At 46.0% G+C, this 19927-nt stretch overlaps 1 long non-coding RNA gene across 2 annotated transcripts in view; it reads right to left on the bottom strand.

The window, feature by feature from the left end:
• The window catches only part of LOC137533830 (uncharacterized), a 120962-nt gene that overhangs the window by 71324 nt on the left and 29711 nt on the right, over nucleotides 1-19927 (bottom strand). Inside the window, exons 1-2 of one of the 2 annotated variants that reach the window (XR_011024229.1) lie at nucleotides 14740-15021; nucleotides 9535-9618 (exon numbers count right to left, since the gene is read on the bottom strand). This is a non-coding gene — a long non-coding RNA (uncharacterized lncRNA). Of the gene's footprint in view, nucleotides 1-9534; nucleotides 9619-14739; nucleotides 15022-19927 lie in introns of those variants that run through there. The other variant, XR_011024228.1, reaches the window with a different exon arrangement.

The following is a 19927-nucleotide window of genomic DNA, read 5'->3' as shown; positions in this document are numbered from 1 at the left end:
AGGTAGCTGTCCCCAGTATAGATTAGATAGGCAGCTGTCCCCAGTATAGATTAGATAGGTAGCGGTCCCCCAGTATAGATTAGATAGGTAGCTGTCCCCTGTATAGATTAGATAGGCAGCTGTCCCCAGTATAGATTAGATAGGTAGCTGTCCCCTGTATAGATTAGATAGGTAGCTGTCCCCTGTATAGATTAGATAGGTAGCTGTCCCCAGTATAGATTAGATAGGCAGCTGTCCCCTGTATAGATTAGATAGGTAGCTGTCTCCAGTATAGATTAGATAGGTAGCTGTCCCCTGTATAAATTAGATAGGTAGTTGTCTCCAGTATAGATTAGATAGGTAGCTGTCCCCTGTATAGATTAGATAGGTAGCTGTCCCCAGTATAGATTAGATAGGCAGCTGTACCCTGTATAGATTAGATAGGTAGCTGTCCCCAGTATAGATTAGATAGGCAGCTGTCCCCTTTATAGATTAGATAGGCAGCTGTCCCCTGTATAGATTAGCTAGGTAGCTGTCCCCCAGTATAGATTAGATAGGCAGCTGTCCCCTGTATAGATTACATAGGCAGCTGTCCCCAGTATAGATTAGCTAGGTAGCTGCCCACCAGTATGGATTAGATAGGCAGCTGTCCCCTGTATAGATTAGATAGGCAGCTGTCCCCAGTATAGATTAGATAGGCAGCTGTCCCCTTTATAGATTAGATAGGCAGCTGTCCCCTGTATAGATTAGATAGGCAGCTGTCCCCTTTATAGATTAGATAGGCAGCTGTCCCCTGTATAGATTAGATAGGTAGCTGTCCCCAGTATAGATTAGATAGGCAGCTGTCCCCTTTATAGATTAGATAGGCAGCTGTCCCCTTTATAGATTAGATAGGCAGCTGTCCCCTGTATAGAGTAGATAGGTAGCTGTCCCCTGTATAGATTAGATAGGTAGCTGTCCCCCAGTATAGATTAGACAGGTAGCTGTCCCCAGTATAGATTAGATAGGCAGCTGTCCCCAGTATAGATTAGATAGGCAGCTGTCTCCAGTATAGATTAGATAGGTAGCTGTCCCCAGTATAGATTAGATAGGTAGCTGTCCCCAGTATAGATTAGATAGGTAGCTGTCCCCTGTATAGATTAGATAGGCAGCTGTCCCTTGTATAGATTAGATAGGTAGCTGTCCCTTGCATAGAGTAGATAGGTAGCTGTCCCCTGTTAGATTAGATAGGTAGCTGTCCCCTGTATAGATTAGATAGGCAGCTGTCCCCTTTATAGATTAGATAGGCAGCTGTCTCCTGTATAGATTAGATAGGTAGCTGTCCCCTGAATAGATTAGATAGGCAGCTGACCCCTGTATAGATTAGATAGGCAGCTGTCCCCTGTATAGATTAGATAGGTAGCTGTCCCCCAATATAGACTAGATAGGTAGCTGTGCCCAGTATAGATTAGATAGGCAGCTGTCCCCAGTATAGATTAGATAGGCAGCTGTCCCCTGTATAGATTAGATAGGTAGCTGTCCCCAGTATAGATTAGATAGGTATCTGTCCCCCAGTATAGATTAGATAGGTAGCTGTCCCCTGTATAGATTAGATAGGCAGCTGTCCCCAGTATAGATTAGATAGGTAGCTGTCCCCTGTATAGATTAGATAGGTAGCTGTCCCCTGTATAGATTAGATAGGTAGCTGTCTCCAGTATAGATTAGATAGGTAGCTGTCCCCAGTATAGATTAGATAGGCAGCTGTCCCCTTTATAGATTAGATAGGCAGCTGTCCCCTTTATAGATTAGATAGGCAGCTGTCCCCTGTATAGAGTAGATAGGTAGCTGTCCCCTGTATAGATTAGATAGGTAGCTGTCCCCCAGTATAGATTAGATAGGTAGCTGTCCCCAGTATAGATTAGATAGGCAGCTGTCCCCAGTATAGATTAGATAGGCAGCTGTCTCCAGTATAGATTAGATAGGTAGCTGTCCCCAGTATAGATTAGATAGGTAGCTGTCCCCAGTATAGATTAGATAGGTAGCTGTCCCCTGTATAGATTAGATAGGCAGCTGTCCCATGTATAGATTAGATAGGTAGCTGTCCCCTGTATAGATTAGATAGGCAGCTGTCCCCTTTATAGATTAGATAGGCAGCTGTCCCCTTTATAGATTAGATAGGCAGCTGTCCCCTGTATAGATTAGATAGGTAGCTGTCCCCAGTATAGATTAGATAGGCAGCTGTCCCCTTTATAGATTAGATAGGCAGCTGTCCCCTTTATAGATTAGATAGGCAGCTGTCCCCTGTATAGAGTAGATAGGTAGCTGTCCCCTGTATAGATTAGATAGGTAGCTGTCCCCCAGTATAGATTAGATAGGTAGCTGTCCCCAGTATAGATTAGATAGGCAGCTGTCCCCAGTATAGATTAGATAGGCAGCTGTCTCCAGTATAGATTAGATAGGTAGCTGTCCCCAGTATAGATTAGATAGGAAGCTGTCCCCAGTATAGATTAGATAGGTAGCTGTCCCCTGTATAGATTAGATAGGTAGCTGTCCCTTGCATAGAGTAGATAGGTAGCTGTCCCCTGTTAGATTAGATAGGTAGCTGTCCCCTGTATAGATTAGATAGGCAGCTGCCCCCTTTATAGATTAGATAGGCAGCTGTCTCCTGTATAGATTAGATAGGTAGCTGTCCCCTGTATAGATTAGATAGGCAGCTGACCCCTGTATAGATTAGATAGGCAGCTGTCCCCTGTATACATTAGATAGGTAGCTGTCCCCCAATATAGACTAGATAGGTAGCTGTCCCCAGTATAGATTAGATAGGCAGCTGTCCCCAGTATAGATTAGATAGGCAGCTGTCCCCTGTATAGATTAGATAGGTAGCTGTCCCCAGTATAGATTAGATAGGTAGCTGTCCCCCAGTATAGATTAGATAGGTAGCTGTCCCCTGTATAGATTAGATAGGCAGCTGTCCCCAGTATAGATTAGATAGGTAGCTGTCCCCTGTATAGATTAGATAGGTAGCTGTCCCCTGTATAGATTAGATAGGTAGCTGTCTCCAGTATAGATTAGATAGGTAGCTGTCCCCAGTATAGATTAGATAGGCAGCTGTCCCCTTTATAGATTAGATAGGCAGCTGTCCCCTTTATAGATTAGATAGGCAGCTGTCCCCTGTATAGAGTAGATAGGTAGCTGTCCCCTGTATAGATTAGATAGGTAGCTGTCCCCCATTATAGATTAGATAGGTAGCTGTCCCCAGTATAGATTAGATAGGCAGCTGTCCCCAGTATAGATTAGATAGGCAGCTGTCTCCAGTATAGATTAGATAGGTAGCTGTCCCCAGTATAGATTAGATAGGTAGCTGTCCCCAGTATAGATTAGATAGGTAGCTGTCCCCTGTATAGATTAGATAGGTAGCTGTCCTCTGTATAAATTAGATAGGTAGCTGTCCCCAGTATAGATTAGATAGGTAGCTGCCCCTTGTATAGATTAGATAGGTAGCTGTCCCTTGCATAGAGTAGATAGGCAGCTGTCTCCTGTATAGATTAGATAGGTAGCTGTCCCCTGTATAGATTAGATAGGCAGCTGACCCCTGTATAGATTAGATAGGCAGCTGTCCCCTGTATAGATTAGATAGGTAGCTGTCCCCCAATATAGACTAGATAGGTAGCTGTCCCCAGTATAGATTAGATAGGCAGCTGTCCCCAGTATAGATTAGATAGGCAGCTGTCCCCTGTATAGATTAGATAGGTAGCTGTCCCCAGTATAGATTAGATAGGTAGCGGTCCCCCAGTATAGATTAGATAGGTAGCTGTCCCCTGTATAGATTAGATAGGCAGCTGTCCCCAGTATAGATTAGATAGTTAGCTGTCCCCTGTATAGATTAGATAGGTAGCTGTCCCCTGTATAGATTACATAGGTAGCTGTCTCCAGTATAGATTAGATAGGTAGCTGTCCCCTGTATAGATTAGATAGGTAGCTGTCCCCAGTATAGATTAGATAGGTAGCTGTCCCCTGTATAGATTAGATAGGTAGCTGTCCCCAGTATAGATTAGATAGGTAGCTGTCCCCTGTATAGATTAGATAGGTAGCTGTCCCCAGTATAGATTAGATAGGTAGCTGTCCCCTGTATAGATTAGATAGATAGGCAGCTGTCCCCCAGTATAGATTAGATAGTTAGCTGTCCCCTGTATAGATTAGATAGGTAGCTGTCCCCTGTATAGATTAGATAGGTAGCTGTCTCCAGTATAGATTAGATAGGTAGCTGTCCCCTGTATAGATTAGATAGGTAGCTGTCCCCAGTATAGATTAGATAGGTAGCTGTCCCCTGTATAGATTAGATAGGTAGCTGTCCCCAGTATAGATTAGATAGGCAGCTGTCCCCTTTATAGATTAGATAGGCAGCTGCCCCCTGTATAGATTAGCTAGGTAGCTGTCCCCCAGTATAGATAAGATAGGCAGCTGTCCCCTGTATAGATTACATAGGCAGCTGTCCCCAGTATAGATTAGCTAGGTAGCTGCCCACCAGTATGGATTAGATAGGCAGCTGTCCCTGTATAGATTAGATAGGTAGCTGTCCCCAGTATAGATTAGATAGGCAACTTTCCCCTGTATAGATTAGATAGGTAGCTGTCCCCAGTATAGATTAGATAGGTAGCTGTCCCCTGTATAGATTAGATAGATAGGCAGCTGTCCCCCAGTATAGATTAGATAGGTAGCTGTCCCCTGTATAGATTAGATAGATAGGCAGCTGTCCCCCAGTATAGATTAGATAGGTAGCTGTCCCCCAGTATAGATTAGATAGGTAGCTGTCCCCTGTATAGATTAAATAGGCAGCTGTCCCCAGTATAGATTAGATAGGTAGCTGTCCCCTGTATAGATTAGATAGGTAGCTGTCCCCAGTATAGATTAGATAGGTAGCTGTCCCCTGTATAGATTAGATAGATAGGCAGCTGTCCCCCAGTATAGATTAGATAGGTAGCTGTCCCCTGTATAGATTAGATAGATAGGCAGCTGTACACAGTATAGATTAGATAGGTAGCTGTCCCCAAGTATAGATTAGATAGGTAGCTTTCCCCCTGTATAGATTAGGTAGCTGTTTCCCAGTATAGATTAGATAGGTAGCTGTCTCCTGTAGGTAGCCAGCCTGCCGCCCCTTTTTCCCTGGCCGCCGCTCCATTACCTCCTGGAGTCGGCGGCCCGTCCTGCACAGAAGTCCGCTCCCCTGATGCTCTTCACATGCCCAGCGCCTTGGCATGCAGCAGTGATGTGAACACAGCAGAGCGGCTCCGACAAAGAAGGCGCGTATACAGGAAGTACTTCCTATATACGCGATGTTACTGGGGGAGCCGCCCTGCTGTTTTCACATCACTGCTGCATGCCATGGCGCCGGGCATGTGAAGAGCATCAGGGGAATGGACTTCTGTGCAGGACGGATCGCCAACTCCAGGAGGTAATGGAGCGGCGGCCAGGAAGTAAAACCACTCATGTCATTAGTTAGGCAGAGCAAGCAAGTGTTTTAGCGTAATCACGCTCTATCACTCATACAAGGAAGGAGGGCAGCGCAAACTTACTGTGGGAGGGGGCGGAGCCGGGAGCATGGCCACGGGCCAAAATCAATGTAAAATCAGGAAAGCACTTGCTGGCCAAGTTTTCTGGCGCTGCGGGCCAAATTTGGCCCACGGGCCAGAGTTTGACACGTGGTATAGATAGTCAGGATTAGATGCCTCTGTATAAATAGTCAGGATTAGATGCCTCAGTATAGATATTCAGTACTCAGGGCCGGATTACCAACCAGGCAACAAAAGCAGTCGCTTGGGGCCCCAATAAGAGTCAAAGGGGCCCCATCAGCACATAAACCAGCCCTCGACATCCTGTCAGCGGTGGCTGGATGGTATAATGGATAAAGGGACTCTGAGCAGTGCAGTAACTATGGAAAGATGCATATCATTTTAAAGCTCTCTTTCTCCTCTTTCCAATGATATATAAACGGCCACCCTATGCCTTTTAGTTTTCGCTATTTTCGTGAATGAAATTGCAGCCACAGAACGACTTTTCTCCAAAGTCGGCAGCTCGATTTAGCACAACGCAATGAAATATAAGGAACCCAGGGGGATATAATTACAAACATCATGGTGGTAGGTGTGAGGATGTAATTGATTAGTTGTGGGTATGCTTAAAGGCATACCTACAGGCACTGCTCGGAGTCCCTTTAAGGGCTCTGCCTCTGACACAGGAGACCAGGGTTCGAATCTCGGCTCTGCCTGTTCAGTAAGCCAGCACCTATTCAGTAGGAGACCTTAGGCAAGTCTCTCTAACACTGCTACTGCCTATAGTGCGCGTCCTAGTGGCTTCAGCTCTGGCGCCTTGAGTCCACCAGGAGAAAAGTGCGATATAAATGTTACTTGTCTTGTCTTGTCTTGTCAAATGATGCCGTGTGCTGCTGATTGTCTTCAGAGCCAGGCTCTCCTCCTAGGTCCCCCTCCTGCTGCCCACTCCGCCCTCCCTTCCCACAGAGAACCACAGCTGCAGCAAGAATGATAGCAGCAGATGGCAAACGCTCACTCACCTATCCATGATCCAAGCGATAGAGATCCCGTCGTCTGAAACCCATCTGTCTCTTCTACAGTGCAGCCGCTCGCTCTGAACTTCCTGATTCTCAGATCAGACAGGAAGTAGGAAGTAGTAACAGAGCGGCAGCACTCTAGAGGAGACAGATGGGCTCCGGATGACGGGACCTCTATTGCTTGGATCGCAATAGGTGAATGTGAGTCATCTGGTGCTGTCATTCTCCCCTGCTGTGGCTGCCTTCTCTGCTGGACTATCGTATTCACTGGGATGGAAGCTGCATGGTGGCTGTCTAGTTTGGGAGGAAATCGGTTGTTCGGTGGTGGGGGTGGTTATGTAATTCTGTCTGGGGAACGGCTTCCGGTTTGGTGGTGTCCAGAGCTTTCTGCTATTGCCAGGCTGGAGATGCAGGGGGAAAGTGCTGCTGCTGTAATATCTGGCGCCCTCTTCACAGGGGTGCCCCAGCCCCTGAGTGCAAATGTCCCAGCCATTCATCTCTCACTCTGCATTTTGCCGCTGCTATTCCCTGCATTGTGCAACCACAGAGGAAAGCGAGCTTTTGCACATAGCAACCAGTAGCTCGGCTGCCCCGGTGTTTGCGGCATGTTGCTGTGCAGCTGCATCTTCTGATTCTATTACGACATGATGGGGAGGCCCAAATCAGTTACTTTGCTTAGGGCTCCATTTAGCCTTAATCCGGCTCTGTCAGTACTAGATGCCTGTGTATAGATAGTCAGTATTAGATGCCGCTGTATAAATAGTCAGTATTAGATGCCTCTGTATAGGTAGTCAGGATCAGGGGGGACGCAGCAGCAGCTGCTCAGCAGTCATTAGATACTCACTTCGGCCATGCTCCATGCGCTGCAGCTACAATCTTCTTCCTGTTCTTGTGTTCCATCTCACAGCAAGAGCGTCCCCTAGGAAGCACTCTTAATGTGAGATGGAACTCAAGAACAGGAAGAAGTTTGTAGCCGCAGCGCATGGGCAAAGTGAGTATCTGATGACTCCCTCAGCGGCAGAAGTTTTATTTTATATTTAAATCTACTTTTTAAGTTTTTTACTGTTTCATTGTCTCTGCTCAATAACCCTTCATTGAAGTATGCCAGAGCTAAAGTCTATGAACTGTTGACCCTTTTTAATCTATTTTCTGCTCTCAGAAGCCATTTTCTGTATTATGGCTGTAATTCCTTATCACTGAGGGTTACGCTGTGGTCCCATCCAGTCCCAACCCAGTCACTTGCATTCCTGATGTTTAACTCTTTCAGGCAGGGAAAGAAAAAAAGGAACACAGCATAGTTATTTGTATATTTGGCGCTGTACATAGACATGTCTACAGTGGCTTGCAAAAGTATTTGGCCCCCTTGAAGTTTTCCACATTTTGTCACATTACTGCCACAAACATAAATCAATTTTATTGGAATTCCACATGAAAGACCATTACAAAGTGGTGTACACGAGAAGTGGAACGAAAATCATACATGATTCCAAACATTTTTTACAAATAAATAACTGCAAAGTGGGGTGTGCATAATTATTCAGCCCCCTGAGTCAATGCTTTGTAGAACCACCTTTTGCTGCAATTACAGCTGCCAGTCTTTTAGGGTATGTCTCTACCGGCTTTGCACATCTAGAGACTGAAATCCTTGCCCATTCTTCTTTGCAAAACAGCTCCAGCTCAGTCAGATTAGATGGACAGCGTTTGTGAACAGCAGTTTTCAGATCTTGCTACAGATTCTCGATTGGATTTACATCTGGACTTTGGCTGGGCCATTCTAACACATGGATATGTTTTGTTTTAAACCATTCCATTGTTGCCCTGGCTTTAAGTTTAGGGTCGTTGTCCTGCTGGAAGGTAAACCTCCACCCCAGTCTCAAGTCGTTTTCAGACTCCAAGAGGTTTTCTTCCATTATTTCCCTGTATTTGGCTCCATCCATCTTCCCATTAACTCTGACCAGCTTCCCTGTCCCTGCTGAAGAGAAGCACCCCCAGAGCATGATGCTGCCACCATCATATTTGACAGTGGGGATGGTGTGTTCAGAGTGATGTGCAGTGTTAGTTTTCCGCCACACATAGCGTTTTGCATTTTGAAGAAAAAGTTCCATTTTGGTCTCATCTGACCAGAGAGCCTTCTTCCACATGTTTGTTGTGTCCCCTACATGGCTTGTGGCAAACTGCAAACGGGACTTCTTATGCTTTGTGGTTAACAATGGCTTTCTTCTTGCCACGCTTCCATAAAGGCCAACTGTGTGCAGTGCACGACTAATAGTTGTCCTATGGACAGATTCCCCCACCTGAGCTGTAGATCTCTGCAGCTCGTCCAGAGTCACCATGGGCCTCTTGATTGCATTTTTGATCAGCGCTCTCCTTGTTTAGCCTGTGAGTTTAGGTGGACGGCCTTGTCTTGGTAGGTTTACAATTGTGCCATACTCCTTCCATTTCTGAATGATCGCTTGAACAGTGCTCCGTGGGATGTCCAAGGCTTTGGAAATCATTTTGTAGCCTAAGCCTGCTTTAAACTTCTCAATAAACTTATCCCTGACCTGTCTGGTGTGTTCTTTGGACTTCATGGTGTTGTTGCTCCCAAGATTCTCTTAGACAACCTCTGAGGCCGTCACAGAGCAGCTGTATTTGTATTGACATTAGATTACACACAGGTGCACTCTATTTAGTCATTAGCACTCATCAGGCAATGTCTATGGGCAACTGACTGCACTCAGACCAAAAGGGGCTGAATAATTACGCCCACACCCCACTTTGCAGTTATTTTTTTGTAAAAAATGTTTGGAATCATATATGATTTTCATTCCACTTCTCACGTGTACAGTACTTTGTATTGGTCTTTCATGTGAAATTCCAATAAAATTGATTCATGTTTCTGGCAGTAATGTGACAAAATGTGGAAAACTTCAAGGGGGCCAAATACTTTTGCAAGTCACTGTATCTCATCATGTCACCTCATGTATCCTTTCAAGGGTACCTGAAGCGAAAAAAGATAATTGAATACTTACCTCAGTAGTGGGAAGCCTCTGGAGAGTTCAGAGTCTTCTCAATCCTCCTTGATCCCACCGATCCAGAACTTATTCGACAAAGGCCTGTGGAGTTATGGAAACAGTACATTTAATTTATAAATACTGTTAAATACTGTTATAAATGTTGATTGATATTAAAATATGAATTACTCCATTCACATAAAAACATTAGTTCAAGGTGGTAATTTAGGAATATATAAACTATATCAGCGCAATCATATAAATAAACTCTGAACAGTTAAAAAATTCTCATTGAGATAAGCTGCCACAGTTCAAAACACTCCAGTTCAGTGTCCTTCCAATAAATAAGATGTATAACTGCGGCGCTAGTCTCAAATTCCTCCACCAATATTGCACCACAAAACAAGTGCGCTTACCAGATTCTATCAGACCTTAATTACAGGGTCTGAAACAGGGCATCATACGACCAGCGGCCAGTATCTTCCCAGCTCGTCTTCTAATTACTGGGCTAAGGTGTCCACGTTCACTCAAATAGTAGTACCCACGGTGGTTGCATGCAAAGAATATATGAGAACTCATCTAAGTGTATCTCTCTTGAAAGCATTTATTTCAATAAAACTCCCAATAAAACATTAATGAACAATCACTCACATCAGGGCCCTTGTGACAGGGACCCAAAATGATATACAGCATATAAACTCACAGGACGCCGTTCAGCCAAATGTCCGCCTCACCCCACCGGCATGAGTTTTAGAAGGTATAAATATGCCATTTCAGCCGTTTGCTCTTTTAGCCCCTGATGAAACTTAACAGTGAAACCAGTCGGGTACAGTTTTATTGAAATAAATGCTAAACACTTGTTTTGTGGTAATTTAGGAATGATTTCTGTATAGACAGGCTAGCGGGCTATCTGCTGAGCAGCCTGTTCAGTTGTACGGAAAGGGAAGGGGAAAAGGGGTGAGCTGGAGGTGTAGGAAGAACAATAGAAGATAACTGTCAGACAATGCTGATCTAAAGTGTGCAATGGCTGAAGGGAATGCCAGGAACATTTGGGGCACCTGGACACACACTTCAGACTACTTGAACAATGTATTTAAGCAGCAAGATTCTAATATACTGTATATGCTTTATAAGTGTTGTGCAGTTACGTTCAGGACACTCAAGCAGTCCTCACAATATCTATACCATACTCTGTTACTAGTGTTTGTTTATGGCAAAGGCTAAAGGGCACACTGTTCACCAGAGGTGTAACCACAGAGAGCAGCCCCAGTGACTGCAGGAGGTTCCAGAGCTGTGGGGGTACAGCTTCTAACCACCCCCTCCCCCAATACAGGGGCCCATCTCACATATCAGAAAATGCAGCACGTTAGCCAGTATAGAAAATGCAGTGCATACATGTGAAATCTGCGCCGGTAGACTTGGGCGCAGGACACAGCCAGTACATGGCTGATCCTGCTTCTGCACAAGTCCGGGCCATGTTAATTACTATTCCCCCTCCAGGCCGCCATGGATAGGGGGGGGGGGGGGGGATGATATAATTTGGCTTCCAGCGATTGCTGGAGGCCGAATTATTGTGTTTTTTAAGCAACTTCAGCTCCGTCTTTTGACGGCCCCAACGTTACTCACTGAGCGCTGTGTGATGTGATTCCTATAATAGTCTATGGTGGCGCCGGCTGCGCCAAATCTAGCAGCACTGAAAAGCACTGCTCCGAATGCAGTCCATATATAAAATGCATCACATTGGCCCATATGGAAAATGCAGCACGTTTAGCCCATATAGAAAATGCAGCACTTTAGCCCATATGGAAAATGCAGCTTGTTAGCCGATGTAGAAAATGCAGTCCATTAATAAAATGCAGCACGTTAGCCCATGTAGAAAATGCAGCACTTTAGCCCATATAGAAAATGCAGCACTTTAGCCCATATAGAAAATGCAGCACGTTAGCCCAAATAGAAAATGCAGCACTTTAGCCCATATGGAAAATGCAGCACGTTAGCCCATGTAGAAAATGCAGTCCATCTATAAAATGCAGCACATTGGCCCATATACAACATGCAGTCCATTAATAAAATGCAGCATGTTAGCCCATATAGAAAATAAGCAGGTTAATCCATATAGAAACAGCAGCCTATATATGAATTGCAGCACATTAGCCCATACAGAAAATGAAGCACATTAGCCCATATAGAAAATGCAGTTCATATATAAAATGCAGCATATCCTACTAATATTATAAAAGGGGAAGTGCGGATGTTTGTTACTTGATCACGCAAAAATGGCTGAAGGAATTTGAATGAAATTTGGCACACACATAGTACATTATCTGAAATAACATATAGGATACTTTTTATCCCCGTAACCAAAAAGTGGGCGGAGACAAATACAACATTCACTGGGAAAATGTAAACTGCAGCCATTCTTACACTGTTAATGGAAGTGTTCTCAAACTTTGCCCAATTGGTCACTGTGTGACTGGGATTGATATGCAATAGAAATAATCTGCACTCCTCAATAGTACTGGTGTGCAGCTACCAGGACAAAAAGCATCATACCTTAACCATAAAAAAGAAAAAAGAGGTCTTGGAAATACAGGCTGCACCACCATTCCAAATGTAAACAATCTTTATTGGACACCATGCAAAGAACACATAAAATAATTTAAAAAATTACAGCTGACAAGCAGCAACTCACCACAATACATCAATTGCGGACCAATGATCAATAAGTGTCTCACCACCTATGTAAACAATCAGCCCTGTAACTGCTTAAATTGTCAAAAATTGGGTTCAATGCTTGAGCCCAATGTAAGGCAATCCCAGACCCGGGTCAAGACCTGAAAATGACATGCTACAGTAATAAGCCCAACAGTGACCAAAGTGCTAAGAAATAAGGATAGATATAATGCTCAAAGAATATGAGTGTTCAGGTAAAAGTGCATGAACAGTGCATATAGGGATCAGTAATGCAATTCAAAAAGTTATTTATGGGGTTGTAGCATACATATACCGATACTGGAGGGTCCTGGAATTGATAGCAGCATTCAGATGAGGGCCAGACGCTCCACACGTGTCGTGGTTAAAGATAACAACTTCCTCAGGAGCAGTGTATCATAAGAAAAGGAGTTGCTTAAAGGGATACTTAAGTCAAAAATAAAAAATGATTTTTACTCACCTGGGGCATCCCTCAGCCCCCTGAAGCTGTATGGTGCCCTCGCAGCCTCGCTCCGATCCTCCTGTCCCCGCCGGCGGCTACTTCCAGGTTCGGCGACAGCCGCTGACAGGCTGGGAACGTGAGTGATTCTCTGCGTTCCCAGCCGCTATATCACCCTCTATGCAGCAAAAGCGTATATGTTATACGCTATAGCAACATAGAGGATGATATAGCGGCTGGGAACGCGGAGAATCACTCACGTTCCCAGCCTGTCAGCGGCTGTCGCCGAACCCGGAAGTAGCCGCCGGCGGGGACAGGTGGATCGGAGCGAGGCTGCGAGGGCACCATACAGTTTCAGGGGGCTGAGGGATGCCCCAGGTGAGTATAAATCATTTTTTATTTTTGACTTAAGTATCCCTTTAAGAGCTGGGGACCTTCGTGGATGGAGCGCTCTGATAGGACAAGCTGTCCGAGTGAAGAACATCATCAGCTGGAGCGCAAATATATCTGCCTTCCAAGCGGTGTTGAAAATGAGTCATGGAGCGCAAGAGTCCACGTGATTCCCTTCCCTGTAGCGCATCCATTATGTCGCTGTGTGCTGGTCTATGCCCATCAATGGCAAGCGCACATGGGTAACCAAGCCCGGCAGCCGGAAGTGCGTCACCGTCAAACGGAGGTGCGTCACTTCAGGAAGTGCTATGCCGGCTTGGAACGCAAATAGTTACCAGGGCTGATTACAATGTCCCTAAATTAAAAACAACAGTTTTTTCACAAAGTGTCACACAATATTAAGGATAAAACAACATTATATCATGGTACACAAGGGATAATATACATGTAAATAAAGTGATGAACAAAATAATAATATTGAAAATACAGCAGGAAAATCGGCACGAAATGCAGAGCAGAGACATCCCAAGTAAGGGGCGTTACTGTTTGACTCAAACAATAAGTAAATGCAAAGCTATATGGATATAGCCAATCAGGTAAGAGGCACTAAGCATAGCGTACATGTCCTACCCAATTCAATGTTTGATAAGTTGTATGCGCCGCAAGCATAGTGTCCATTATTTATGTATACTCAGAAAGAGAGAGGAGGGGGATTTTTTGTTGTTTGGTTGCCAAGAGGGAGGTAACAAGACACAAACAATGTTAAGTAAAGTGCATGCTTCAAAAGACACCAACAGGGGGAACTTCATCAATCAGTGTGATTGGGTATCATTCATAAGTGTTGTCGGTAATGAGAATCAGTGCAGGAAAACACAGCTGTCGGTATTTTAGACTTCTGGGAAATGCTTTATGAATGATACCCAATGTCGGGTCAGGGAGAAGTAAGAGTGGGTTCTGTGGGGTGGGAGAGGTTAGTGTGAGTGGTGGGGGAATGGAGAGGTCAGTGTGGTTGTCAGGGAAGGGAGAGGTTAGTGTGGATTGTGGGGGGTGGGAGAGGTTAGTGTGGGGGGTGGGAGAGGCAGAGGTCAGTGTGGGTGCTGTTGGGAGGGAAAGGTCAGTGTGGGTGGAGGGAGAGGTCAGTGTGTGTGTGTGTGTGTGGGGGGGGGGGGGAGGTGATGGGTCAGTGTAGGTGAATGGTGGAGGGAGAGGTCAGTGTGGGTGTGGGGGGTGGATGAGGGAGAAGTTACTGTGGGTTCTGGAGGTGGGGGAGGGGTCAGTGTTGGTGATTGGTGGAGGGAGAGGTCAGTGTGTGTGGGGGGATGAGGGAGAAGTTACTGTGGGTTCTGGGGGGGGGGGGGGGGGTGAGGGATCAGCGTGGGTTGATTGGTGGAAGGAGAGGTCAGTGTAGGTGTGTGAGGAAGAAGTTACTGTGGGGGGGGGGGGGGGGTGAGGGGTCCGTGTGGGTGATTGGTGGAGGGAGAGGTCAGTGTGGGTGGGTGAGGAAGAAGTTACTGTGGGTTCTGGGGAAGGCGGGGGGGGGGTGAGGGGTCCGTGTGGGTGATTGGTGGAGGGAGAGGTGTGGGTGTGTGGATGAAGGAGAAGTTACTGTGGGTGCTGGGGGGGAGGAGGGGTCAGTAAGGGTGATCAGTGTGGGTGCTGCTTTGGGGGATGCACATTCTCACCTGCTCCCAAATTCCTGTCAGGGCTGCCTATCCAAAGTGTCCTAGATTGGGGGGCGGAGCTTCTCGGCGCCGGGGGCGTGGCTTCTTGCAGCCACCTTTGCTGTATGTAAAAAAAGGCATGGGGGGCGGGGGGATGTGCCAGAGCCCCTCCCCTCTGCACGTGAGGAGCCGCATCTGAACCTCCAGTGCCGACAGCTCCGGGGTCACGTGACAGCCTCTGTGCTTCTTCAATCACACTACACTGCTCATAGCTCCCCATCACCGCCCCCTGGAGGCCCCAAATAACATTACACGTGTCTGCCAGAGACCCCTCGTCCACTCCCGGCAGCGATCTCCCCTCTCTGCCCCCTCTCACCACTGCAATCTGCCCCCGAACAGCTGTCTCCCCACCGCTGGCGCTGTGACCGCCAGGGGGCGTCCATGGATCGGGGGATTTCCACATGAAAGCGCCGGCATTTCTCTGCGATTCCTGTTCGGTTCTTGGGTGGGGAGTCCGGAGATGGAGATATGCGGGTGGTCCCGGGTTTGGGGGTCGCCGATCGCCTGAAAAACCCCGCGAAGAGGCGGGAGAAGAAGCACAAGTGTGGCGCAGCGGCGCGCGGGGTCTGTGTCTGTTCTCAACGTGGTCCGCTCTGTGGCTTTAAAAGGAAGCTCCGGTGCGGGAGCGAGGCATTCGCCTAGAGACCGACGAGCCGAGCAGGGCTTCTCTGGCGCTGATCGCAGCTCCGATTAGAGATGGGAAGTTCGGATCTTTTCAATGATCCGGATGATTCGAATCGGATCATTGAAGAGATCCGGATCTTTGATCCGAATCTCGGATCATTTTACTACAGGAAGCATTCGGGGGTGAAATGAACAGCAGGACAGGTCTGTGGACAGGAGAAGGGGAGGGAGTGGACACACAGAGAAGGGGAGAAGATGGACAGAGGGCAGGGAGTGGACAGAGAAGGGAGGAGGGACGAGCAGAGAGCAGAAATGTTTGCGCGTAATACCCACATGCTGAAGTCATATGCTTTACATGTATTTCACCTACATGCTCATCTGTACACTTTGAAAGAAAAGGTCGCACAGTGAAAGAAAGCATTCCCAGAAGATAAGTGCAGCTGTTTAGTGCCCAGTGCAGGAGGATTATATTACGCTGCAATCACACTGTCTGCAAAGTTACTGAGCTGTGCTGAGCTGAGCCAAAAGCTTCCAATGTGATCACTGTGCAGCACTACGGAACAGCCAGCCTATAATGGGCAGCACATTGCAGCCAGTATGTGTGCTCTACACATATCTGGCAGTGGCATCCATGTCCCCTCTCTCTCATCTACCTGTCTCCCTGCAAGGCTGGCTCCCATCCAACAGAGCGATCCCTGCTTCCAGGACCCCGCTGCCCGCTGAGAGGGGGCGTGTCGCTCCTGGCCCCGCCCCTTTTGCGATCCGAATCGTTCATTTTGATGATTCGGATGATCGACTCATAAAATAGATTCGGATCAAAGATCCGAATCGTTCATGATCCGGACAACACTAGCTCCGATGCCGCAAACCGAAGGAAGGAATGTTTTAGTAATTAATTAAACAACAATCATAATTACATAAGGATTTTAATACAGCAATTATGGTAATGAAAGATATATATATATATATATATATATATATATATATATATATTTATTAGTAGCCAGAGAAAAAGTAATGTAAGCAGATATACCAAATGATATCAGAAATGATGGCTCTATATATACCTGTCAAATATCTAACAAAAGATCACAGAGTGGTGTGTGCGTGCGTGTGTAAAGGTAAGCAAAGTCCATATATACAAAAAGGCCAACAGACCTCACTCAGGAAGCATTACATCAGTGTGAATTATGAAAAGAAGTAAATATAATCAAATCCCTAGAACAGAATACATTATCATTTACATGCAAATAGTCCCGACATGCTGTAAATTGTCTTTCCAAATGAAAACTTGACTGATCAGTTACAGCTGTTTTTTCCCCACCTGATGACCTCACAATACTCAGCTGGGTATAGAGGATGCTGGGATTACCTGATGACCTCACAATACTCAGCTGGGTATAGAGGATGCTGGGATTACCTGATGACCTCACAATACTCAGCTGGTTATACATAGAGGATGCATATAGGAGGAATAAGTATATGGAATAGAGAACATACAGGCTAGGTGAACACTTAGCAGAAACGCTAACGTTGCAGAACAAACGCTGCGTTTTTGTCGCTAATGGAAGCTGATGGGCCGCAGGAAAAAATGCATATAAAAACGCATATGTGTTTACAAACATGCATTTTTAAAATGCATGTTTTTTGCATAATATTAAAAAACGCACATAATAAAAGTCAATGGGAACGCAATGGTATGCAATTTTTATGTTTGCGTTTTACATGCGTTTTTATATGTTTTATTTTAAAAAATTGTTTTTTGATGCATTTCCACTTCCTGTTGTCTTCCTAGGGATTAGCATAAAACGCAATTGAAAAGCGCATACAAAACGCATATGGCTAACAAACCTACAAGAGCCTAACTAATCTTTCACTATGAGAGTCTGCCAGCAGCTGTCCCTTCACTAATTACTGCAGGTACACGAGTGAGTGTAATAGCCAGCGCTGCCTGCCTTTTATAAGGGGGAGAGTGGCTCCAGGAGAGAGTGTAGCCTAATTGGCTACAATGTGCCTGCTGACTGATGTAGAGGGTCAAAGTTGACCATAATGGTGCACTATGGGGCGAACTGAACTTCCGCAAAAGTTCACCTTTGCTGGCAAACGCGAACCACCGAAAGTTTGCCTGGAACCGTTTGCCGGTGAACTGTTCGGGCCATCTCTACTACCTATCTAACCTATATTGCAGGTACCTACCTATCTAACCTATACTGGGGTCAGCTTCCTATCTAACCTATATTGCAGGTACCTACCTATCTAACCTATACTGGGGTCAGCTTCCTATCTAACCTATATTGCAGATACCTACCTATCTAACCTATACTGGGGTCAGCTTCCTATCTAACCTATATTGCTGGTACCTACCTATCTAACCTAACTGGGGGCAGCTACCTATCTAACCTATATTGCAGGTACCTACCTGTCTGAAGAAACCAGACGCCGGGTGAAACGCGTCACGTGAGGCTGCGATCATGTGACGGATCTCTGTGTACGGCCTCGCTCTCTCCCCCCAGCATCCTAGTTCCTGCTTCAAAACGCCCGAAACGTCAGAAGTAGCCGGTGCACATAAACGGACGGCGGCAGACGAGTGGCACGCTAGGGAACCTGGCATATGGATGTTGCTAATGCCGGAAGTACCCGCCATTATAGCGTAATACGCTTATACAAAAAGGACAGGTGAGTGCCGGTCTGCTTAGAAAATATGCTGGGTATGTTCTGCATATAAAAAGTGGAGCTAAAGTAAGAGGCTGAAGTCTATTCAGCATATGCTATCCATGACATATGGCACATGACCCGGATACCTATAGAGAACATCACAAGGATTAATAGCATCCCGAGTTTACATAAAGGGGGCCCCCAAACAAATACGCTATTGGTAACTGTTGTTTATGATTGAATAATTGGAGTGCACTCCAAATTCATCTAGCGCTAGGCCTAACATCCTCTATGGGAACTGCAGCCATTTTTATGGTTTTAAATGGGAGGGGGGGGGGGGGGGGGGTTGTTCACACTATGCTTTCGGAATACAAAAATATTTTTGATACGTTGTATATGAGGCTCCTGACTAACCTTTTTGTCATACCTACCTATCTAACCTATAACTGGGGGCACCTACCTATCTAACCTGTACTGGAGGTACCTACCTATATAACCTGTACTGGAGGTACCTACCTATCTAACCTGTACTTGAGGTACCTACCTATCTAACCTGCACTGGGGGCACCTACTTATCTAGCCTTTATTGGGGACAGCTACCTATCTAGCCTATACTGCGGGCACCTACCTATCTAGCCTATACTGGCGGCACCTACCTAGCTAGCTATACTGGGGGCAACTATTCTGGCTACCTATATTGGAGCCACCCACCTAGCTAACCTGTACTGGGGGCACCTACCTATCTAACCTATAGCGGCGACACTTGCCTATCTAACCGATGCCGGGACATCTATACTGCATACCTATACTGGAGGCACCTACCTGGCTAACCTATACTGTAGGGACCTATAGCTGGCTACCTATACTGGGGCACCTATGCCTGGCTGCCTATACTGGGGGGACTTATAGCTGCCTACCTATACTGAGTGCAACTAGACCTTGCTAACCTATACTGCGGGCACCTATACCTGGCTCCACGTGGGGGGGGGCACTTTTCACCCCCCCGCCCTGGGTGTATTTTTGCCTAGAAACTGCCCTGGTCAGGATTACCTGATGACCTCACAATACTCAGCTGGGTATAGAGAGAGGATGCTGGGAGCCTCTGGCACACGCCCTCTCAGGTGGTGCTTTTTTCTGCTGTTCTAGTATGGATGCACATTGGGGAAGAGGACGGAAAGGAAAGCAGATCCTGGCCACTCTGCAGTACTGGAGGCCGGGTGCCGGATTCTGCAGAGAATACATCCTGTAAGACAGTCCTGCAGCTCTACAAATGGGAGAGGTACCCAAAAGTCATTTCTCACCACCATTTACAACTGACTGACAGAGCGTGACTGTATACCGCCCTGAAACATGGTCACACTTGATAGTAATCTGGTGTTAGAATTTATAGGATGACAGGGTGGCAACAATTCTCCAGTTCATGCAACAGCTATGAATTGCTGCTATGAATTATTACTCTGTGCTAGTATATGGTCCTTAAAAATCATCACACTTGATAGATACATTTTCCAACAAGCATACACACTCCAACTTAGGCCACTTCCACATCAGCCTCTGGCCAAGTTGTGCTCCTCACTAGGAAACCAAAAACCACATCACCTCTTGGTATACATGTTGTTTACTACCCCATCCCCCCAATTCCCATAGATTGTAAGCTCACAAGGACAAGGCTCTCTCAACATGTTGCGTCTTGAAATGTGTTATACGTTTTATTCATCATGTAACATTTGTCACTGTAATTACTTTGTCTACCAAGTCTGAATTTTGAGCCAGTGCGTTTATATTTGGTATATACATTTTTCTGTATTACAATACACCCCATGTTTTTACTTACTTTGTATCATGCACAGTCATTTGTTGGTGCTTGGAG

The sequence above is a fragment of the Hyperolius riggenbachi genome, chromosome 10, assembly GCF_040937935.1.
Source record: "Hyperolius riggenbachi isolate aHypRig1 chromosome 10, aHypRig1.pri, whole genome shotgun sequence".
NCBI classification, from domain to species: Eukaryota; Metazoa; Chordata; class Amphibia; order Anura; family Hyperoliidae; genus Hyperolius; species Hyperolius riggenbachi.
The sequence above is the reverse complement of the archived record's forward strand: the minus strand, read 5'-3'. Positions and strand labels throughout refer to the sequence as shown.